The 26,202-nt window shown below is 36.5% G+C and overlaps 1 long non-coding RNA gene across 1 annotated transcript in view; it reads right to left on the bottom strand.

Annotated features, from left to right (window-relative positions):
• Window positions 1-26,202, bottom strand: part of LOC145678430 (uncharacterized) — a 183,239-nt gene that overhangs the window by 136,799 nt on the left and 20,238 nt on the right. Inside the window, exon 2 of the long non-coding RNA XR_014130391.1 lies at window positions 15,558-15,659. This is a non-coding gene — a long non-coding RNA (uncharacterized LOC145678430). The remainder of the gene's footprint in view (window positions 1-15,557; window positions 15,660-26,202) is intronic.

Raw genomic sequence — 26,202 nt, 5'->3', positions numbered from 1 at the left:
TATTGCAGCTTTGAAACGTTTTATAGCTAGAAGGGGAAAACCTACTGACATTTACAGTGATTGTGGTTCAAATTTCATAGGTGCAAACAGAGTATTAAAATCCTTACTGAAACTTGTAACGAATGGTGATTCAAAAGAGACTGTATGTAATTACCTCAGTATGCAATCTATAAATTGGCATTTTAATCCACCATCCTCACCTCACTTTGGAGGCATATGGGAGGCTGGTGTAAAGTCTGTCAAGTACCACTTGAGACGTGTAGTTGGTAACACTGTACTCACATTTGAAGAAATGTATACAGTTTTGTGTCAGATTGAAGCATGTTTAAATTCTAGACCATTAACTGCTCTATCTTCTGATCCTAATGACTATCAGGTATTAACTCCTGGTCATTTCTTAATTCACGATTCACTAGTAGCAATACCTGAACCAAATTTGTGTGAATTAAAAATCAATCATTTGTCACGCTGGCAATTAACTCAAAGATTGGTCCAACACTTTTGGAACCGTTGGCAAACAGAATATTTGTCTCGGCTGCAACAAAGGCCAAAATGGTGGTGTAAACATGCTAATATCAAGGTCAATGATTTAGTATTAGTGAAGGAAGATAAGACATCTCCTCAACATTGGAATTTAGCAAGAGTAGTTGCTGTTCATCCTGGTGTAGATAATATTGTTAAAACGGTTACTATTAAAACTAGCAAAGGTGTTTTCAAACGACCAATTGTAAAAATTTCTCCTCTTCCATTTAATGAAGAATAATATGTAGAATGTGTAGTGTAGAGTAATGTGTAGAATAATATGTAGTGTTGAAATGATATTTCAAGGTGGGCGGTATGTTCGGCCGCATTTCATTATTCTTTTGTTTTGTATTTGGCAACACTGGGATGATTGATAGTGCTTTATAAGTGTCAATGTGGCGTGTGTGACTGCATAGTGTGTAGTTGCTTATGCATAGCAATTATTGTATTTAGTTGTGTGTTTACAATATAATAAATAGTATATTGTATAACAAACTTTGTGTTCAAAATAATACAGTCCACGAACATGCCCCAACATAAAATAACGATGACGATAAAAAGGACAGTTTTTACGAAAGAATAGAACGTGTATTTGATCATCTCCGGCAACACCATATGAAAATTCTGTTAGGCCGTTTCAATGCGAAGATAGGACGAGAGGGTATTTTCAAACCGATTATAGGGAATAAATGTCTGCATAAGAAAGGTTGTGACAACGCCGTTAGACTCGTGAACTTTGCAACATCCAGAAACCTTATCGTGAAGATTACAAAATTCCCACATCGCGACATTCATAAATATACTTGGATTTCATCAGATGGAAAAACACATAATCAAACTGATCACGTTTTAGTAGACAGAAGAAAACAGTCTAGCACAACTAATGTTCGGTCGTTCAGAGGAGCTGATTGTGATACTAATTACCACCTGGTAGAAGCGATAATAAGAGAGAGACAGACTATCGTTGAATAAAGGAAATATTCAATATCTGAAAACGGAGCTGTTTAATTTAAAGAAATTTGAGGAGAGTCAGGTGAGATGGGAGCCAGATTAAAGTGTTAAATAGATCCTCGATTTTAGAAGGTTCGGAGTGCACTAGTGTTCAGGATACTTGGTTGAAATTAGAGATAACATTAAAATTTCAGCAAAAGGAAAATTGGGGCACGCAGAGATACGTAGGAACAAACCAAGGTTCAACCAGGAATGCACTAAAGTAGTAGAGAAGAGAAAATAGAAGAAACAGCGTTGGCTAAAAAATCTGAACGAAATAACTACATAAAATTTCATTGTCAACTGGCGGAAAACTTCCAAAATTTTTAGAACAAAGAAACGCGACTTTTGAAAGTTAAAATTAATTAACTTGAAGATAATAGTGAAAACAAAAACATTCGGGACATGTATAAATGCATCAACGAACTTAAGAAAGGCTATCAACTTCGTGCTTATATATTAAAGAAACCTAAAGGAGCAGTTCGCACTGATACAGATAGCATCTTAAATAGATGGACAGATTTCTTTGACGATTTGCTTAACACATAGCCAAAAACTAATGGGCGTGGAGAAAGTGAAATGCACACAGCATAGTCGTATATTCCAGAACCTAACCAGACAGAAATATAAATCGCTACTAGAAAACTAAAGAAACACATCTATCCGGGTGTAGACGAAATTTTGGCTGACTTAATTTTAGCTGAAAGGGAAAAATTGTACAGCAAGATACACTAACTAATTCTCCTTATCTGGAACAAGGAGGAATTACCACAAAAGTGAAAAGAATCAACCATTGTTCCAGTTCAGAAGAAAAGCAACAAAATTGATTGTGATCATTATTGAGGCATTTCTCTTCGTCAACATTAAATAAATCCTCTTAAACATTCTATTAGAAAGATTGACTCCATACACAGATGAAATTATAGGAGATTATCAGAGCGGATTTAGGTAAAATCGATCAATTATGGACCAGATATTTACCATTCGACTACTACTTGAAAAGAAATGGGAATACAATATCCTGGCACATCAGTTATTGACTTTAGACTCGGATAGGAGGGAAACATTGAACAACATGTTTACAGATTTTTTAATGCCGAAAAAGTTAGATTAATTAAGATATGTTTAAATGAATCCCAAAGTAAAGTTCGAATAGAGAAATTCCCGTCCACGAGCTTTCCCGTTGAGAATGGCCTAAAACAAGGAGATGCGTTGTCGCCATTATTATTATCTTTGTTTTGGAGAACACTATAAGAAAAATCAAAGATAGCAATCAGGTCGTAGAGCTGAATTGTATTTACCAGGTTATGGCGTATTCTGATTATGTAAATCTTATAGTGGATGTTAGAACAATACAAAGGAATGCAGATATCTTAATTAACGCTTGCAGGGATATGGGCTTAGAAGTAAATGCAGATAATACTAAATACATGAAGTTTGTTGGGATCGTAATACTGCATTTTATGGATGTCCATAGGCAAGAGCTACATTAAGTTGTTGATATATTTATCTTCTTTTTATCTGACAGAAATGCTGTTAACAGGAGCTAAAAAGTTTTTCTCTAGTAACGAGGATTTGGATTCAAGGTTTTCACAACTTAGCTATTTACGTTAATACTAAAACAAATGTGGTGGTGATTTTCATATAAAATGGCACCCATATATTCCCGTTTGTTTTGGCGCCCTTTTAGTAGACTTGTCCACCGCCCTCATTAGTATCCCAGCACGGGCCTGGTTACTTGCCCCAAAAAAAGTAACTGTTATTTTACTTCGAAAGTAACGCGTTTCTTTTAGGTCCGAAACTTTAAATATGTGTAAAAAAATATTACTTCAATTTTCCGTACTACTATTACTACCGCTATTATTATTATTATTATTATTATTGCACGTTCTGAGTCGCTTTATGTAAATGCAAGGACAAATTTTTACTTGATATATGAACATTTTCATATAATGTAATTGGGCACGAGCGAGTTCTCTTTGAAACTCGATTCAACTAGAAACAGACATCTTTGAAAAATTTCTTCCAACTCGACTCGAATTGGGGTCGAGTTTCGAGTCGAGTTGAGCCAAATTCGGTGTGTAGTTTCGAGTACATTCATTATACTCATATTCAAGTATATTACATAGACAATATAATTATTATCAATGACACTACTACTACTACAACTTTTATTATTATTATTATTATTATTATTATTATTATTATTATTATTGTAGTGCTGGCAAGCTTAGGAAGTTGACGGCTAAAGTTCTGTCACACCCCTATTTGATGTGTGTTTTAACAGACTCTAAGTTTATTGCTTAGCTGGCCTAAACGCACGGGTAATCAAATAGTTACACCCTGTTTGATGTCTATTCGCAGACCGGTAGATCAAACGGTAAACCCTTACACCTTCCTTGTTTGATGTCTGTTCGCAGACCGGTAAATTAAACGGTAACCTTAATTCCTCCTGGTAACCAACTTTGTTTGATGTCTGCTTAGCAGACCGGTAGATCAAACGGTAACCTTTACACCTACCCTGTTTGATGTCTGTTCGCAGACCAGTAAATCAAACGGTAACCTGTTCCTAACCTCTGGTAACCTACCCTATTTGATGTCTGTTCGCAGACCGATAAATCAAATAGTATACCTCTTACCTACCTACCCACTAGGACTGATTCGTGCCCTCCCAGTCTAATGCAGTTTTGTTTTATTTGTAACAGTGCTCTTACAGTAAAGTTATTTAGTAAATTATTTTTTTACTATCTATTAAAACACCGCCACATAAGTTAAACTCTTTTATAAACATACAAAGTACTTACACTATCGCCCCGGCTCTGGTTTTTGTAATTTACTTAAAGCCAATAAACTGCAGGCTTACTGCAAAAAACATATTTGTCGAGTTTTGTTTCAAAAAATATCCCAAAAAATTGTTTGGTTATCAAACCTTAATCAAAATAACAATTCCATTGTTTCCACTAAAAGTTAAGTCTTGGCCCAGGCCAACGCTACCGTGTAATACTAAAATTCTTCAAACTGTTTTATTAGCTAAGTTCCTGTTTCCAGTATAACTTTGCCGCTCAAGTTATAGTTGATGTTTTGCAAAAACTTTGGTTAACTAATTAGAAGTATTTTAGTAAATTACAAAACTCTCTTGTGTGGGTGCCGGTCTAAGCAAACGCATACCGCCGGCCCGCCACATAATTTGGTGTCAGCTTTGTGGGATAACTTGAACAATCTAGGATATGTTAAACAACCTAGGATATCTTAAACAACCTAGGATATCGTGAACTTTTTGCACAGCCTTAGGATATCAGAAATAATCATAACATCGTAAACTTTGATACCAGTTTAAGTTATTTAAGTGAACTGTGTTTTGTGCATGTGCATTTTGCATGTGTGATATTTATTGTGTGCTGAAAGTTTTTCCCATCTGTTTAACTTTCATTCCATCCTCCTTGGCGGAAGCGAAAAAGAGAAAAGGACGCTTTTGTTGTTTGACTGGCCATCAATCAGCAAAACATCCTGCTCACTGTATCGTGACGCCAAACGCACATTAGTGATTTCAGTTCATTAGTGTTTAAATAAGTGCAGTGCATTTTAGTGTTAAAATTAGGCATTTTTCCCTCGTGATTAAACTCACAGGTGAATAAACTCATCGTGAATTTAGATTTAGTTAGGTTAAGTGAAAAATTCCTCTCAGAAACCATTATTGCTCAAACCTTCGAGTTTTCGCAAATCTAAGAGGTTCATTCATTTATTTAATTTGTTGTTTCAACGTAGGAACGTAATTTAAATTTTTAATCATGGCAGAAGCTGACGGAAGTAACGTACAGCCAAAATATGTTAAAGTTTCTCAGGCAATTCAAGTTATTGCAAAACCATTTACAGGAGATCGTTCTAAGTTGAGGCAATTTATTGATAGTTGTGAAATTGCTTAAGGGTTAGTTAACCCCCGTGATAAGCCTGTATTATTGAAGTTTATTAAGTCAAAAATTTTAGGAAAACCTAGAAATCGTATTTTAGTTAGAATTAACGTAGATACTTGGGAAGCAGTCAAGACAATTTTAGAAGAGAATTATGCTACACATAGATCTATTGATTATTATGCTTGTTTATTGTTTTCTGCCAGGCAAGGCAAAAATGAGGGTATTAGCTCATGGGCTAGCAAGTTAGATACAATTCGAGCTGATCTGAAAGCTGCTGCTTCAAAAATATGTAGTGAAACTGAAAGAGCTGGTGCTCATTCACTTATTGATCATTTGACAAAAGCATATTTTGTCCAGGGAATTAGCGATCCCCGCATTCAAACAGTAATTCGTAGTAAAAGTACTAAAGATAATAGTTTCGCTCAATTAGTAGATTTCGCTCTAGTTGAAGAATCGCACATATTGTCTCAGAGACGAAAGCCATTAAATTCTAAAAATAAAGATAGGGCAAATTCTTCAAATCATAACCATAATCCAAAGAAGAAAGGAAATAGGAAATTTTCCCAAAAAAAGCATTCTAAAAGTAAATCTAGAGATTCTCATAACTCTTCTCATTCCCGTAAGGATAGAAAAAATTTTAAGAAAAAGATTCATTGTTTAGAAAATTGCGATCATTCAGTAAACTCGCATGAAAAACCGCATGATAAACATTGTAGTGAAAATAGTAACAAATTTAAGGATTCCAATTCTTGTTGTGTTTTACGTTGTACACACTCCTATCATTGTCGTGCAAAGCGTAACCATACTTGTGCGAAGAAGCGTATCCATGTTTGTACCCAAAAGAACACAAGTTCTCCGCGTTGTTCTCATCACCGCCAAACGCGCAGTCCTTCTCCGCGTAGTTCTCGTTGCCGCAAAACGCGGAGCCGTTCCGCGCGTCGCATTCAGCGTCGCCCAGCGCGAGATCCTTCTCCGCGCCATCCTCAGCGTCATCGCCCAGCGTGTACTCATTCTCCGCGTCGCCGGTCGCATAGTCATTCTCCGCGTCGCACTCAGCATCGCTCAGCGCGTAGTCCTTCGCCGCTTCGCCCAGTGTATGTGTATCCCCAGCGCCGTACACCGCGCAAACTTTCTCCGCGACCAAAACCGAATAATGTCTCAAAGCGTCGTCATCCCGTCGTTGACACCAATGATTGTAAATTAAAAAAAAATGCCGTGCTGACCACAGCACCAAGCCAAAATCTTATAGCAAAAATAAGTCTTTATGTTATTTATCAAAAGACAACTCCTCAAAAGTTAAATTAGAAAAACGTGTTAATAGTAATAAAAATCAAAATGATAATATTAAAAAGATTTTCCTTTGTTCCACTGAACAAACGAGTAATAATTGTACGAAGGTGTCCCCACCTCAGAAACCTAATCAAAATTCTGTTAAGTCTAATACAATTGGACGTTACGCCCAATTATGCAAATGTTCCACTAAGAGTATAATCGATAAAAAGGGTAAAATTAAAGTGCAAATAATAAATTTAAATAAGAATTACAAAATGTTATTAAATTCAGGCTCAGATCTATCGCTTATTAAGTATAGCCCTTTACGTGAGTCAATGTTAAAAAAGATACATAGATGTAACTCCACTCCAGTGCATGGATTCAATAATTTTCATGCCCATACTTTAGGTACATTAAATCTTAGATTAAAAATAAGCAAGAATAAAGTAACTCATACTTTTCATGTAATGCGTAGTGATTTATTACCTCCTAATGTAGCCGGTATAATAGGCAAAGATTTTCTTCTTGAACATCATTGTGCAATTTCGTATGACGGACAAGCTAAATTAAAAATTAATGTAGAAACTAAAGTAAAAATCCCAACACGTACTAAAAAGCTAATTAAAGTTAAAACTAAAAATAATGAAATAGGATTTTTGTCCAAACGTACTTTGGCAAACGGTGTATTCCTGCCAGACGCTATAGTTAAAGCATCCGATAACAAATGTGTTACTAGTATTTTGAATTTAACTAAAAATGAAGTAGACGTACAAATTCCTCCAATCTCCTTAAATTTTGAACCACTTCTTGATATGACAAAATCTCATAGTGTTTATGCATTGAGCAAACTAAAGGGTTAAAATCACGTTTAGAATTACTTAGGCAAAACTTGCAATTAAACCATTTAAATCCAAAAGAAAAAGCGTTAATACTGTCGCATTGTAAAAAATATCATGATTTATTTTATTTAGAGGGAGACAAACTCTCCTATACTGATGTGATTAAACATAGCATCCCCATTCATCCCGACAAACGAGGTACAGTCGTGACTCAGAAACCGTACCGTATTCCCGAGGTACATAAGGCAAAAATACAAAATCAAATCAATAAAATGTTAAATAAAGGTATAATTTCCCCAAGCAAGAGTCCTTGGAATTTTCCAATATTAATAGCGCCAAAAAAAATGGATGCATCAGGCAAACCTAAAATTCGTATATGTTTAAATTTTCGTAGGCTTAATCAAATTACTATTGGAAATAGCTTTCCTTTACCGAATATTACAGAAATACTAGATCAGTTAGGGCAGTCAAAGTACTTTACGACCTTGGATTTAGCCAGTTCGTACCAACAAATTAAAATTAAACCTGAAGACCGTAGTAAGACCGTCTTCAGTATACCATATGGTCATTACGCGTATAATCGCATGAGCTTTGGATTATGCGGTGCCCCCGCAACATTTCAAAGAATGATAAATATTGCTCTATCCAAATTGCAAGGATTAAAGTGTTTTTCGTATTTAAACAATTATTGTATCTATAGTAGAAACTTAAAAAAAATATATCAAAATTAAAACTTGTATTTGATAGGTTTCAAACCTACAACCTCAAACTTCAGCCTAATAAGTGTAAATTTCTTAAAAAAGAAGTAACATATTTAAAACATTAAATAACAAATCAAGGTCTGAAGCCAGACCCTCGTTTAATTAAAAAAGTGTTACATTTTCCGCATCCGAAAAATGTCAAGCAATTGCGTGGATTTTTAAAATTAAGTTCTTATTACCGTAAATTTATTAAAGGCTATAGCAATATAACCAAACCTCTCACTCTTTTGTTAAAGAAAAATGTTCCATTCAAGTGGAAAACTAAACAAGAACTAGCGTTCCAAGCTTTAAAAAAAATTAACATCACCACCTCTCCTTCAATATCCTAACATGAGCCGTCCCTTTATTATTACCTGTGACGCCTCAGAAGTCGCAATTGAAGCTATCTTGTCTCAGGGTCAAATTGGCCAAAACAAACCAATCGCTTACGCTAGTCGTACACTTAATAATGCTAAAAAAAATTACTCCACAACCAAACGTAAATTACTTGCGATAGTTTGGGCTGCCAAACTATTCCGCCCATACATCTTTGAAAAGAAAACAACCTTTGTAACTAATCATAAACCTTTGCTTTGGGTGTTTAGTGTAAAAGATCCTAGTAGTAGACTTTTAAAATAAAAAATTAAGCTAAAAGAATATAATTATAAGATTGTTTATAAAGCAGGTGTCCGTAATGCCAATGCTGATGCATTGAATCGCATTGCATATTTAAACCCCGATCCAGAAGGTCAACCTTCTACCCTTGACAAAAAAACAAAGAGTAAAATTCTAAAAGAGTTTCACAATCTTCCTGCCGGTAGACACCAAGGTATTCATCGAACTATAGCTAAAATCAAATCGTATTTAGAATTAAACAATATCGATCCGAAATCTTCAAAAAAAACTAAACACCGATGTCAAAAAATACATAAAAAAATGTGAGTCGTGTCAAAAGAACAAACTCACCCAACCTAATGTCAAACTTCCTATGGTTTTGACCACCACTCCTGATGTAGTATTTGAAAAATGCGCTTTAGATCTTGTAGGGCCGTTTCCTGAGAGTTCTCTCGGAAACAAATACATCTTAACATGCCAAGATGAATTATCAAAATATTTAGTGACCATTCCCCTACAGCAACAAAATGCAGAAACCGTAGCTAAAGCATTTGTGACAAAATTTGTTTGTGTTTTCGGTATACCTCAAACCATTTTAACCAATCAAGGTACTAATTTTATGAGCAATACCTTTAAGAAAATGTGTCGCATGTTCCAAATTAAAAAACTACATACTAATGCATTCCACCCTCAAACTAACTTCGTTAAAAAATTCATAAATCTCTTGCTGAGTATCTAAGGCATTATGTGTCTAAAAACCAACTGAACTGAAACGTCTGGTTGCCATACGCTGCTTTTGCTTACAATACAACTCCACATTCAGTAACTAACTATACTCCACACGAGTTAATGTTTGGCCGGATGGCTAACATCCCTGGTATATTACAAAAACAAACTACCAACATTAATTACGCGTATGATGATTACATCAAAACCCTAAAGCAGAAGCTTCAAAACAGTTACAAGTTAGCTAAATCAAAACTAAAACAAGCTAAAATTAAAAACAAAGAACAATATGATAAGACCGCCTCTCATAAAAAACAATTGTTTAAAGTAGGCGATCAAGTGTTACTTAAAAATAAATCTGTTAAAAGAGGACGATCGAAAAAAATTGGGTTCACAGTGGATCGGTCCATACAAAGTAGTTAAAGTTAAAGGTGTTAATTGTACTATTGCTAATAAAAGAAAAACATTTGTAGTTCATGCTAATAGGTTAAAGTTGTATTATTAGTAAATAATATTAGTAAACTTTATTAATAGGTAATATAGTTTCCGTTTTTGTTCGCAGCCATCATAAAACATCCTCTCTCCTTATCTGCTTGCTTAATTATATATTTTAAAAAAAACTTTTGGTTATATGTTTTGGGTATTCTCATCGAAAACTTTAATTTAGTGTAATCACCCGAAAACTCCACAAGGTTAAGCAAAATAAAAAAAATATATACATGGTGAAAAACCAAAAAGGAATATTTAATTCATAAATTTAATTTGGTTGCTTAAAATCTAAAAATTCTCATTTTGGTATTTCAAATGTTAATTATCAATGACTCTTATTTAATTATTTACGATAATTAAATCAGATGTTATTTCATATGTTAATTATTATCAAATAGTCTTTTAAAAACTATTCATAACACTGTGTTGTCTATTAAACGTAATCAATACTTGTAGTCAAACATTTATGAAATTCCATGTTATACATTATTAAAATTATCTTGGTCCATTATTTTTATCAATCAAAAAATTCTTAGTTATGTTATTAGTTTACCTTTAACTGATGGTTTAAGATTTAATATGTATAAATTAATTCCATTTCCAACTGAGCTTAAAGACAATAAGTATTTCTTTATACAGCCTCAAAATCCGTATTTGATTATTAAAGTATCAAAGCAATATTATGGTAAGATTAATAAACATATGTTTAATACTTGTAAGGAATTAACTTCATTTTCAAGGGTTTGCAAACAAACATTTCCGCTAAAACCTACACATAGTAACAAAAACTGTAAAGTAAAACTTATTGATTTTGTTAAATCAATTCCAGCAAATTGTAACAAACGTATAGTAAAATTAAAAAAATATTTTATGGATTTCATTAAATAATAATGAATGGCTATTTACTTCGCCATTCCCAAAAAAATTAACAATAGTTTGTGAAAATAATGTGTCAAAAACTGTTTTAATTCATAAAACTGAAAAATTAACTTTAAATAAAAACTGTAAAGCTTATGGTCCAAATTCCTTAATCAGTTCTCAAGAAATATATGTAAGTAACAGTACAAATAAAAATTTGCTTCCACTACTAAACAATAGCATTGATTGTTGTATATTCTCAAACTCAAAAATCAATATTAAAAATATGAAATTTACCTTGCCGTTAAATCATATCATACACAGTTACAAATTTACAATATGCCACCCATCGTGTTAAGGATGTTAAAAAATTAATTAATGAACAAAAATGGCAGATAAGACAAAGTAATCATGTATTTTCTAATTCTATTTTTACTTATATAATCATGTTTACTATTCTAATATTTCTTTGTGTGTATTGTAGTTTTAAGTTTAATTGTTGTAAACATAAAAATAAATGGTATAATTCAAACTGTATCAAAACCATATGTTTTAAGCCAACAATCATTGCAGGTGTACAATCAAATAGTCCAGCTCTTAATGCTACTTATCGAGCTGCTTCTGGTAAAATAACTTTTAACGAGGAATCACAAGATGATGATTCACCTCACCTCAATCAAAAAGTTACTAGGTCTATTAAAATATCGTTAAAATTGAATTTTTAAATTTTTTTTTCTCTTTTCAAATTTTGATTGTAGTTAGTACAAAAAATTTTTGCCTTACAGTTAAAATTTTTCTTTCCCTAGGAGGAAGGACTGTAGTGGGCCGCAAATTCGCAAACTATTTTTTGCGAATAATTATTTCTTTTTTTTACATTTTTAAAACTGCAACAGAATTCGTATTTCATTTACTTCTTTTAAAATACAAATTCGTGTTGAGTGTTCTTTTTTTCCTAGCTGGAAACCAGACATCCTGTCTGCCTTCACGTCTCGCCACCGAGTTCCCCCTTTCTGACCTGTAGGTCAACAGCAGTTAAAATAAACATTCTCCCCTTCTGGTTCAATAAAGAAGCTTGGTTCTTTTTCTATATTTATGTAGTCTTTTAACAAGTTAAATTATTATTATTAGTAGTAGTAAAATACTGTTAAGAAAACCCATATAGTTTTGTGTATCTATTAAATGTCATTTTTGCTTCTAAAAATAAGATTCTTTTTCGTTCTTCAAAACATTAAATATATATGCATGTCTGGTCCCAACAAGTGGATAAACTGTCGAAGGGTCTTGAGTTCATTATGTATAAAACCTTTCAAGTTTATTACTTGAAATCTTTCATGTTTAATATATGTTTTATAGTTTAAAATACTATTTATACAATTCTCTGTAAATCTAGATGTAACATCATTCTTCCAGAGAAAGGGGCTCACACACCTAAACTCAAGGACTACACATCACACGCACACGCATGCGCACACACAAAATCTTATCTTTTGCCTGGCTCCGCCCAAGGCACCTTGTTCTAGCCAATCTAAATATTAATGGCATGGCTTGTTCCAATAGCTAGTATCTCCACCCCTCAAAGTAAAACCCTTTCAAGCTCTTATGCACCCGAAACCGTGTGCAAAGCCAATAATCTTTCTTTTCAGAATACGGGTCCCCCTCGGGCTCCGCCCTAGGTACTTTTTACATCTCCACGCATGCTCAACCTCTAACCTTACGGTCCTGGTGCAACGTTTGCACACGTTACTATTTCGCACACAGACCGTAAATTGGTGCCGGTTGCACCCCCGACCGAGGCCCTTAAAAACACGTTTTGGGCTCTCTCGTCGGACAACGTCTCTCTCCTAAATTCCTCAGAGACGTGCAAACTACGAGGAGTACGCAATTCGTTAGGTACGTCTCAGTTCAAAAACTTATCACAAAAAAGGTCTCTAGTTGTCCATCCCTCTGCCTTCCAACCTCTCTGCCTCTACGGAGGCCTGCCTACTCACTCTCTTGGTTACCTACCTCAATCTCTTGGTTTACCCAATACTTGGCAATCTGTTTCTGAAAGCTCGATGGCTCAGCTAGGGTTCTCCCATAATTGCTGGTCGGCTTAGGAAACTAACGGTCAAAATACTACCCTACCTAATCCTCACGGTAACTTGGCAATCTGTTTCTAAAAGCAAGACGGTTCAGCCAGGGTTCTCCCATAATTGCTGGTCTGCTTAAAAAACTAACGGCTAAAGTTACCTCCTTCCAAACTTGGCAATCTACTTCCGCAAATTTCGCTTCAGCCCGGACTCGCTCCAGAAACTGCTGGCAAGCTTAGGAAGTTAACGGCTAAAGTTCTGTCACACCCCTATTTGATGTGTGTTTTAACAGACTCTAAGTTTATTGCTTAGCTGGCCTAAACGCACGGGTAATCAAATAGTTACACCCTGTTTAATGTCTATTCGCAGACCGGTAAATCAAACGGTAACCTTTACACCTACCCTGTTTGATGTCTGTTCGCAGACCAGTAAATCAAACGGTAACCTGTTCCTAACCTCTGGTAACCTACCCTATTTGATGTCTGTTCGCAAACCAATAAATCAAATAGTATACCTCTTACCTACCTACCCACTAGGACTGATTCGTGCCCTCCCAGTCTAATGCAGTTTTATTTTATTTGTAACAGTGCTCTTACAGTAAAGTTATTTAGTAAATTATTTTTTACTATCTATTAAAACACCGCCACATAAGTTAAACTCTTTTATAAATATACAAAGTACTTACACTATCGCCCCGGCTCTGGTTCTTGTAATTTACTTAAAGCCAATAAACTGCAGGTTTACTGCAAAAAACATATTTGTCGAGTTTTGTTTCAAAAAATATCCCAAAAATTGTTTGGTTATCAAACCTTAATCAAAATAACAATTCCATTGTTTCCACTAAAAGTTAAGTCTTGGCCCAGGCCAACGCTACCGTGTAATACTAAAATTCTTCAAACTGTTTTATTAGCTAAGTTCCTGTTTCCAGTATAACTTTGCCGCTCAAGTTATAGTTGATGTTTTGCAAAAACTTTAGTTAACTAATTAGAGGTATTTTAGTAAATTACAAAACTCTCTTGTGTGGGTGCCGGTCTAAGCAAACGTATACCGCCGGCCCGCCACATTATTATTATTATTATTATTATTATTATTATTATTATTATTATTATTATTATTATTATTATTAATTATAACAACACTGTATATAAACATGAAAGATAGGCGGTTTGTATTTGAATACTAAAAAACTAGTTGATTGCCAACCTCGGTAGTCGTGAAGTCTAGGAGTCAAGGACATTGTTCACGAGCTTCTGAATTTGTGTTGAGGGTCTAGGTAGAGTATTCGGGCTCGAGCCAAACACTGTTAAAAGTTATAGGGCATTGGCCGTATATCTTCAAAACTGCTCGGCCTGGGTTTAGAATTGTCAACGACTCGAGCAGCTCGGCTTACAGCTCATTCACTATCGACCCGAACCGAGAAGTGAGCCGAGCCAACAGCTCACCCAATCGACTCGGCTCAGTTGAGCTGAACCAAGCAAATGTTTCATCACTACCAAGCCAGCTCGAGCCGATGCTTCACCCCAATCGAGCCGGCTCGAGCCATCTTCTCAGTTGAGCTGAGCCGAGCTGAGCTTGTTATAAAAATATCTTGTGGTCTCGCTATCGAGACGAGACGAGATGCGAGCAGTGTCCCCTCGTGAACAACACTAAAAGTATTCCATATTAATGTTTAGCTTACATTTCTCATGGCTTTCGTTTTCCAGTGTAATCAGGCCATGATTTCAAGACGAGTTAAAACGAACGAGCCATTTATTAAACTCGAATGGACTCGAAACTCTACTTGAATTCGAGTCGAACCGAGTTTTAGCTTGACTCGTGCTCATCCCTATGCGTTAGAAAAATGGTTGCTTATCATTATTCTGCTAAACTATTTATATAATAATAACAATGTTGTTATGTAAAATTAAAAATACAGAATATAGAGAAAAAATACACTAGAACTAATAAAATAAGAACACATGAACTGGGGGTGAATCAAAACTTACCAGTAACTCTAAACTCGATACATGCTTTCTAAAGCTAGTTTCAAACTCTATAATCAACGGGACTCTAGGATAAGCAAACTGATCTGAAAGAACTCCAATATTACATACCATCAGTAAACTATTTTCTAGTAATAAAGTAGACCTGCTCATCAGAACACAATTTATTCATATTAACCCGTTACTGTATATCGTTAATTATGGCATCCTAGTTGTTGATAAATATTTTCCGCCGGGACACTTCAGACACTTTACTTTTAAATTCTGTCCACCATCATCCTCAGCTCTTAGGAAAAAAAATATATTCTTTCAAATGTTCGAACAGTAAAATATTTTCGTTCTCCATCTTCATAAAAACAACACCAATCAAAGTAAAATAGACTACCGGTATCATTGCACTCCTAATTCACTGACTGAATGTATTCATTGATTTGGAGCTGTCAAAATCTACGACAAAATCTTCCAGGTGCTTGCAATCAGTACATGTGATTTCCCTAAGGCTGTCCTCACCTTCCAAAAGCAGCAAGTAGCACTACGAACTTACCTGTTTCTCTGTGTGTCGGTGATTGTCGGTCACTGACGTACGTAGTTCATGCTCGAGTGTTTCATTCTGAGAAATTCACTTACAGGAAAGAAACATTTGTTTCTGAAAAAAATATACATATATTGTAGTAACTCATCCGAAATGTAACGCGAGAAAAGTAACGCAAGCTAGATACGTTACTTAAAAAATTGTAACGTATTACAGTTACAGTTACTTTGGAAAAAATGTAACGTGTTACTAGAAAACGTTACTTAAAACGTAACACGTTACTTGCGTTACGTTACTTCCCAAGACTGATAATTTTCACAGAACTTTCAAACATTTAATTTTTGGTTTAGGAGCATTTCTTATTTGCTACGAAATGGAACATTATTTTTATTTACATATTCAGAATTTAAGTTCAAATTATTTTATTGTTCAGATATTAACTTTCAATATTTTATTATTTATGTTTCAGGTTTTCTTTCTTGCATTCAAGCTTAGATTTTATTTCTATCTTGCGTAGCAACACAAGATTTAAGCCCGGATATGTGACAATACCAATCTCAGATTTTATTTTCAAGTTAAATCTGATTCTCATTTTTAGATCATGAAATAAGAAAATACGAAAATAAGTTCATTTGTAAACAATTGTATCTGAAGAATTAGATCACGATGTAATTGTTATACAATCATGTCTGTGAATTTGTCTTATGCACTTATGACAGCTTTTCTTACATAATTGAACTCATTACGAAAAGCTAGCACAGGCATACTTCTTTCTATCTAAATTCCGAAATTTGTTTTGGAACTTCTGGAACCCGGACTCGGAATACTTTTATTACTACACGTGGCTTTACGTCACGTCCACGAGCTGTTAGATTATCAAGATCCGGATATAAAAGGTTAGGTAATTTCAAGAAAGGAGAGTTCCGACAAATCTGGGAGTTGAGGCAGTTTAGGTAGTTCATGGAGTTGGATCAGTATCTCTATCTATCGTCATCATGGACATAACGACTCCTTTCAAGTTTAACATCGCCGAAACGATGGGTGTTCGGCATGACTAGTAAAGGAATACTAGTCATCAGTACTCTGTCTCCGAGATAATAATTCGCCAGCAACTAAAACCACGTCAGGGTCGGAGCTGAGCAGTAATCAATAGCATGAAAATGGAAGCTTCATCCTTATCAGAACATTCCAGGTATGTGTCAGAGAAATCTGTTTGTGCTAGGCTTACCAAGTGCATAAGATAATTCATTCACAAACACATAAATTCACATTGAAAATTAACTCTATTAAAACTCTTTTTTAAGTTACACCCCAAATTAGAACCTAGAATTAGAACAATCTCATATAACAACACCATGTACAAAAATCATCACTTGGTTCACCCTCACTAGGAGGACACCAAGAGGTTGTCTAGCTCACGGTATTAGTGATGAGCAAATGCAAGACCAAGATCAAGATCCGGCTGGTCTTGGTCTTGGTCTTGCTGCAAGAATCTTGCAAGTCTTGCTTTTAGGAAATCTTATGCTTTTCATAGATAAATTTTACTCTGGATAACTTCTACAATATGCCAATAGTAACGGAAATACAATGTATGTTTCTAAATGTAATACTTTACCTTCGTGTAAGTATGATGATAGTGCACAACATAGGGGATAACCTTTATTTTTTTTCAATGGGTCCCCACGCTTCACTACTTATAAGATAAAATACAACGTTTCGTAATCTTTTTATATTTTTTTAAAATATATTCAATACTCTACTGATTCCCAAAAATTGGGGAGGCCACCCCTAAGACACATGAAAGAAAATCAAGACGGCACAGATTACTGAAATAGCATGAATCGCTAAATTATTTTTACACTCTAAAGGCGTGAGATAATTTTTATTTTCAACCAAGATTAGCTAATCTTTGTATTGAACAAACTTCCAATTAAATATTGAGATTTAATTTTACTGATTCCAATATGTACTCTATGGAACAAAAACATGGACATTACGCAAAAGCGATGAAAAATATATTGGACGTTTTCGGAAAAAGGAGAGAATTAGCTGGCTTGAACGGAAAACGAATGAGGTGTTAGAAATAGTAGCAGTAGGGGAGAAGAGAAGAATTTTAGATGTAATTAAGAAAAGGAAAAGGAACTGGTTGGGACATTGGCTGAGGAGGAACTTTATTATGAGGAACATGTTAGAGGGTGTGGTGGAAGGAAAGAGAGGGAGGGAGCAAAGGAGACTGTAGTTGAAGGAAGGTATTAAAACAGAAAATTGCTACGTCAAGACAAAGAAACTAGCTGAGGACCACCGTACATCGAAGCTTCTGAGTTGCAAGTGACCTGCCAATAATGACATAATAGCTATGATGATGATATGTTAGCAATATTGGTCAAAAAAGAGAGAAAAAATAAAGTAATAATGATTATAATCAAACCTCTTAATATTTTAGAATAATTTGAGTGAAAAGTGAAAACGACTCAACTGTCCATGTCTTTTGTGTAATCTCAATTTATACAAATACTTTTGGCCTATATTACAAATACAAAAACACAGCATCAAACTCCAAGTTATTTGAAATAATGGTACAAAATCACTCACATGTGAATATGGATTATTTATTGTTGTATAATGTTATGTCGCTCAATTCTCGTGTGCCATATACCTGAGAAGGCTAAAAGTTATATTGCTAAACAATTATTCAACGTGTAAGCACTCGCCCATGAAAATCAAACTTGCGATCGCATACACTAAGTTTTTGTCAATGTCATGAAAATATTATTTCGATATTAATTTTTTGAGCACACATTAAAAATCTTTAACTGATGCTTGAACCTTGGAGCCAAGGCCATACCCATGTAGTCGGCACCTATGGTGTACGGAATTACCGATGTTCAATACTACATTTCTCTTTAGTTTTGGGAGATAAACACCACTAATATGTTTTGAAATGATATAATATCTAGTTTTACGTGCCACTATTATACACCGAGGATAAGGGAGATGGTGATGATGAGAAATGAATGAAATGGTGGAATGAAGAAAGTAGGAGGAAACGGTAAAATCCCGAGAAAACCTACACACACGGTCTTTATCCACCAAAAAAGCTCACATGCCAACTGGGATCGAACCAGGCACTCCAGCACCAGAGGTGAACGCTCTGCCACTGACCTGTACTTGTGCAAGACTCTTGGGCAAGAGTCTTGGTCTTGGTCTTGCATCCCTTGGTCTTGGTCTTGGTCTTGCATCGGGATTCCTGGTCTTGGTGTTGGTCTTGGTCTTGCATGCGTTAGAGAAATCCTTTTGATGGTTCAGAAGACTTGTTGACATTATTGACCGGCATAGTTGCTACTACCGAAATTGGAAAAGATCTCAATGCCAAAGAGAAAGGGACAATTGCTTTTATCAATGTTAAACAAGACAGAATGAAACCCAATGCGGTATTCACCAAATTTCAAATCTTTAAGACTTAAGATTTTCAGTGATATGCAAACGTCCAAGAAGTTGAGCATTTAGAATAAGGAAATTGTTTTGAGAGATGATAACAAGCTATTTGGATGCAAACGTCCAAGAAGTTGAGCATTTAGAATAAGGAAATTGTTTTGAGAGATGATAACAAGCTATTTGGCCATATGATCTTACTAGCTCGAAAGAGAAAACTGGACATGAGCTTAGTTCTACAACATCCATTAGGATCACTTCTATAGGCTTTGGATAATTGTGATGGAACCATGAAGAAAACAAACAAGGCTACTCTTCGCAGATATCCTGAGAAAAAAGTATCTGCTGCAGAAAACAAACCGAAACCGTCAGCCTGTAATTGCTGGGACGTATCTTGTTCACAGGATTCACGGAGAGCAAAAGACTTTTGAAGAAGTATCAAAGAGTATATTTGCAGCAGCCTTGCTAGCTGGATCAGACAGCGACAGGATTGACGTTGTATTCGATGTATACGACGATAAATTCATAAAGAATGCAGAGAAGATTAATCATGGGTCCACCTCTGGTTTGTTGTACAAAAACATAATGTTTAATCAAAATATCAAACAGTGGAAAAGGTTACTTGCTTGTTCTGCAAGTAAAACAGCACTCATCGAGTTTTGTGTTAAAAACTGAAAATCTCCAGAAACTTGATGATAAACAGGTTTTTGTCACGTTGAAAGACGAATGCATAAGACTAACTGGTAAAGGAAGTATGATTTGTGAAGATTTTCATACGTCTCAGGAAGAACCTTCTGCATGCAAAACATGCAAGTGTTGATCACCTATCTGTGATCATTGTTTCTGATGATATAAATGTTCTTGATCTCACCCTTTTCTTTAGTGAACATATTTGTAATGCATTCATAAAGTATGGCACTAAAACAGAGAAAAGTACATTGATGTAAAACGGGTTCCCTCCTCATTGGGAAAAGATGTATGCAGAAATCTTGTTGGTTTCCATTTATTAACTGGTTGTGATTCAGTCAGTGCATTTAGTGACCATGGGAAGATTGGAGGCCTTAAATTGATAAATACTGATAATGAACTTCAAAAAGCAATGGTAGCTCTTGGTGAAAAATGTCACCTTACACTAGAACTCTTTCAGAAGTTTCAGGAATTTACATATAGGGTGTATGCACAGAATTCACCTATCACCAACGTCAGTAAGCCCCTGTACCAATTGTTCAGATTGAAAAAAGGTTATATCGAATCTGAGCAATTGCCACCATGTGCAGATACACTGTACCTTCACGTGAAAAGAACTAATTATCAGACAGCTATCTGGAAGAGAAGTCTCAAAAAGCATCCCAACTTTCCCAGCCCAGATGGCCATGGATGGCTATTCGAAGATGACCAGCTATAAATTGAATGCATGGAAGGTCCTCCAGCTCTAGATGCATTTTTTTAGTTTCTGACGTACAAATGTATCAAAAAGTGAAGGTCTCCTAGTTGTCAGTGTATTAGCAACAACCTGAAATGCGCACCTGCCTGTAAACTTCAGACATGTAGTAACGTGCTCAAAGAGGATAATCTTTACATTCAGGAAAACACAGATGAGGACATTGATGAAGACATGTAACATGATAGAGTGGTGCATCAAAAGTTCACTTAGAAGCCATACCAAATGAAAAAGAAAGATGTGTAGATAAAATTTCGTATAATAGCATATACGAGGGTCGGCTGATAACTTCTCGGCCCGATCCCTTCCGAATGTACTACCCTGATGTACATTGAAATGAAATGTGAAATGTTGATCTTTTATATGTTTACGTACAAAATTTCACGATTCTATCATGAACGGTTTTTATTTTAAAGGTAATTCAATGAACCATGGCGGAGCCAGATGTCAAATTCACCAAAGAGAAGTTGCGAGGTGTAATGAAGTTCTTCTTCCTGCAACAGAAGTCGCCCAAGGAAATCCATGGTTGCGTGCTAGACACATTGGGTTGACAGTGCCCTTCATACTCCACTGTGAAGAAATGATGTGCGAACTTCAAGCTTGGTGAATTTTCAACAGAAGATGGTGACAGGTGTGGCAGGCCAGTGTCAGTGTCAACTCCGGAAAAAGTGCACCAGATTCATGACCTGATATTGAGCAACATACGGATTTCACTTCAGGAGATAGCTGACAAAGTGTACATATTCAAAGAACGTGTTGGTTCAATAATTCATGATCAGTTGGACATGCGCAAGCTTTCTGCGAAATGGATTCCGAAATGTTTGAACGCGGATCAGAAGCGCGAACACGTGAGATCATCGCAGGTGATTTTACGGCATTTTGCGAACTCCAAGGACGATTTTTTGAATCGGTTTGTTACACAGGATGAAACGTGGTTGCATTATTTTGATCCGGAAACCAAACAGCAGTCATGCGAGTGGCGCCACTCAGGATCTCCAAGGCCCAAAAAATTCAAAGCACACAAGTCCGCAGGGAAGGTGCTTGCCTCAATATTCTGGGATAAGGATGATGTTTTGCTTTCAGACTATCTTCCAAAGGGCCAAACCATAACTGCAGAGTATTACTGCAGTCTGCTGGCTAAGGTAAAGGACGCTATTAAAGAAAAGCGCCGGGGAAAGTTGACACGAGGTGTCTTGTTCTTGCAGGACAATGTTTCCGTCCACAAGGCTGGCAGAACAATGGATTTTCTGAGGGACCTAGGGTTTCAGTGCATTGACCACTTACCTTATTCACCAGATCTTGCCCCTTCTGATTATTATCTGTTTCCAAAACTGAAAACAGCACTGAAAGGACAGAAATTTCACAGTGATGAAGAGGTGATAACAGCTGCGGAACAGTTTTTTGCAGACCTTGAGCATTTTTTTTGGAGGGGTTACAGAAGTTGCAGCATCGAAGTGCCAAGTGTGTTGTTGACATTCGAGAGGACTATGTTGAATAGCCTCACACTTTCATGCCTGCAGCTCCAGTCCTGGGTTGGGCCGAGAACTTATCAGCCCACCCTTGTATATCCTTAGTATAATTTGTAAAATAGGGTATAAAACCAGGTATACTAACGTTCATATAATAGTTACGAAGCATAGTAAATTAGATACAAAAAGTTTTCCCTTATATTTTAAAGATGATTTCAATACTGTTATTTTTTTTAACATTATTAAAATATTTTGGTTTGTGTGGGTATATCATCATATAAAGTATTTTGTGTGTAAGAGTAATAAATAAACAAGTTTATGACAAAAGATAGAAATATAGCTGAAAAATAGTACTTTACAACACAACATATAACTTGCAATGAAATATTTATGTACTTTGTCAGTGTAAGTAGGCCAATATACAGATGGTGATCAGAAAAATGGAAACACCTGAACGAAATTGCAACTTACCAGATTAATATGGTGTCGGGCCACCTTTTGCCTTCAGAACAGTCTTGATGCGACGTGGGATGGAGGCATAGAGGTCGTGAATGGTAGCAAGTGGAATTTTACACCATTCCTCGTGCAGGGCATCGGCCAATTCTGTGAGAGAGGATGGAGGTGGAAATCGTCGCCGGAGTCGTGTTTCCAAGACGGACCACAGATGTTCAATTATGTTGAGATCTGGTGATTGGGCGGGCCAGGGAATGTGTTGAATATCATCCCGATGTTCCTGAAACCACGCTGCAACAACGCCAGATGTGTGAATGGGTGCATTATCATCCTGGAAGATGGCGTCATTGTCCGGGAACAACATCCGGACCATAGGATGCAAGTGGTCTCCTAAAATTGCAAGTGGTCTCCTAAAATCGTTGGCAGTGATTCGTCCGCTAAGTGTGACCACAGGACCCAATGAAAACCATGATACGGCGGCCCACAGCATCACCGAGCCGCCGCCATGTTTCACAGTTGGGCGGAGACACTGCAGATCATAAGCTTCTTTGGGCGTTATCCACACATAAACACGGCCCGTGGGTGGGAATAGGCTGAAGGATGACTCATCCAACCATATCACACGTTTCCAGTCCTCAACGGTCCAAGTTGCATGGTCGCGCCACCATTTGCAGCGTGCGAAAGCGTTATGGTCCCTGATGAGCGGTTTGGCCCATGCAACACGACCCCGTAAGTTCATGTCATGTAATTCGCGGCGGACTGTGATTGTCGAAACAGGGTGGGGGAGGTGCTGATTGAGTTCCTCCGTCACTTGCTTCGCAGTGGCACGACGGTTCTGCGTGATAATGCGCTTTAATACCCGGCGTGATCTGTCACTCATGATTTTCTTCCGCCCACTGTTCCGCTTCCCCGATGTGGTTTTCCCGTGTGTTGTGTAGGCCGTCATCACTTTCGACACTGTCCCACGCGACACACCTAACACAGTAGCCACTGCCGTCACACTCACTCCACATAACCGCGCACCAACAATTTGCTCTCTTTGAAAATGTGAGAGGTCTCTCATTTTACACTACCTCCGTCTGTTGCAGCCACTGGACATTGCTGTTCCACTGCGCCTGACGTAGTATGAAGATCGACCTAACACACCACCACCAGCGGTCCGGCACTGCCGGCGCCACGACACCACTGCCAACCCATACATCTGACGTGTTTCCATTTTTCTGATCACCATCTGTATGTACTGTATGTACAGGGGCGGAATTCTGGGGGGCGGTTGGTTGTAATACTTATACTTAGAGCTACTTTTAAGAGCTCCAAACTCTAGAATGGGTTTTATTTATATATAAAATTTTAAAAAAGTTTCCTCTTCTGGGGGGGAGCGATCGCCCCCCTGGATCCGCCCCTGTGTATCTATGAGTTGTGTGTGACAGAAAGTATAGAGTTTATGTTTATTCATATAAATACTGTTCAATACTGCCTTGTAAATTATATTTTGTACCTTCAGTATGTAAGTAATTACGTCATTTACTGTTACATAATCAATTCATAATCGCTTAGAAAATTTTACTACGTATGCATGTTTGCTTAATTTCTTTTAATTTTAAGGCAGATTGCAATTGTAGATCTACAAATGCACAAATGATAACTACATATTTCTGCCGAAGTCAATATCACAAAGTTTCATTCATATCGTATAATAAAATTCATGAGCCATATGGTGACAACGGTAATATTTCTGATATATAAATTCTTAAAACCTACATCTAGCAGTGCATAAAATGAATTATTTCTGGTATTTGTAAAGATACAGTTATGATTCAGGTGTCGTTCGAAAGTTCTTGAAATGCACAACCTTGTTTATTTCATGGTGTTTTTGTGTAAGTATAGCTGTTTCATAGTTCGTCATTAAAGGATGCGATTGAATGCGTGACGATGACATTTCTCCATTTTTAGGCACTATATTTCAATATGGTGGCAATGATTAGAAAAGTTTTTTTGTTAAAATGTAGGCCTGGAATATATGCTTGGAAATAAAGCAAGAATTAAGTTTCTACCTTGAACGATAGTGTAATTATAATCGTTTAAAATGAAATCAGTAGGCGGCCATATTGATGACGTCATATTTGGCATAAAGCTGTGCCAGACCAAAGACCACCAAGCAGTTTTGACATACTGGACCACGTATCTGTTCAAAAAGTATTGGGGGATTTTGCCCCACCGGTTGGTACCGTTGACCAGATTTTAGGGGTCTGGCTCATGGACTACTAGTGAAATACCAGCTCCCTACGAGCAGTCGTTCTTTCAGAAAAAGTGTTCCGGGGGGGCACACTTAGCATTTCGGGGGAGCACTGCTAGTACTATTCTATTTACTATTATATTATATACATATTAACAACCTCCAACCGTCGTGCCTAAATTGCATGGGGATAAATCAATGTGTGACGGTTGAAGATCGCTACTACTCACTAGGGATGGCCAAAAATTTTCGGATCCGGATATCCCGGATCCAGTGAGATCCGGATCCCGATCTTGCCGGATCCGGACCTAGATCCGGATCTCGGATCCGAAACTCAGATCCGGATCTCGGATCCGAATCTCAGATCCGGATCTCGGATCCGGATCCGAAATTCGGATCTCGGATCTGGGTCCGGATCTCGGATCTGGATCCGAAATTCGAATCTCGGATCTGGATCCGGAACTCGGATCTCGGATCTGGGTCCGGATCTCGGATCTCGGATCTGGGTCCGGATCTCGGATCTCGGATCTGGGTCCGGATCTCGGATCTGGATCCGAAACTCGGATCTCGGATCTAGATCCGAAATTCGGATCTCGGATCTGGATCCGAATCTCAGATATTGATTCGTATCCAAACCTACATCTGAAATTGTGATGATAATATTGAATATCTAAAATTCGTCAAAACTTTTTTCGGATTCACTAATATAGTAGGATGCTGTGCTTTTAAATGTTTCCATAACACGTTTGTGCTACCTTTGTTCTTTATGTTATTTTAACCTTGCAATATTTACTTTCTTATATAAACTTTCTTATTTTCTCATATACAAATGAAATATCTTTTAAATAAGACCCTTCTAATCGCAGGAATACTGGACAAAACAAACTCTTTATTAATAGTAGTTTCTGACTCACTAGAGTCCAACCATCAACAAATCTTTCACTTCGAAGGTACAACAAAAAATATAGACTGGTTGGCGTGGAACAACAGTAGATCTTTAAACATACACACGAGAATTTCAGGAGAGCGATATGGTTGTGTAGTATTATTAGTATTAATAAAAGTGTTCGTTGTACGACTTTATTACCTAACTTATGGCTTGCCCTTCTGAGGTCAGGAGTTTGTTGTAGGAGTAAATATAAAAGAGATTTCTGTTATTTCTTCTTCACCCTCCAGGTTTCTTTAATCATACATTGCAGGACGTAACCAAAACATATCCATGCATCGTATCATTGAAGCGTTTTGTGTTTTGTATATTAGTGTTCAAAAATATTTAACATATTCGCATTTGTTCATGTGATCTCACGTTCAATTCTCGGTGGAACATACATGAGATAATTGAAAGCTGAAACAATATGAAAATAGTATTTAAAAGTCAGGAAATTAATATTAAAACTTTAGCTATCTATTGTGACTGTAAGGCTATAGTTAAATTAACCCACACGTTTCGTGAAGATATATTAAGTCGTTATTGTTTATTTACTATAAGCTACCATATACATCCTCAGAGGCCACTTTACACTGTAATAATCAACAGATGAAAACATTGGGAAAGGAATGGAAGGAAGGTCTCCATAGCCTTAGATCAAGGTACTAACCTAGCATTTGCCCAGTATAACTGAGGAA

Source organism: Thermobia domestica, chromosome 2 (assembly GCF_964235325.1).
Source record: "Thermobia domestica chromosome 2, izTheDome1.hap1.1, whole genome shotgun sequence".
Lineage (NCBI taxonomy): Eukaryota > Metazoa > Arthropoda > Insecta > Zygentoma > Lepismatidae > Thermobia > Thermobia domestica.
The sequence above is the reverse complement of the archived record's forward strand: the minus strand, read 5'-3'. Positions and strand labels throughout refer to the sequence as shown.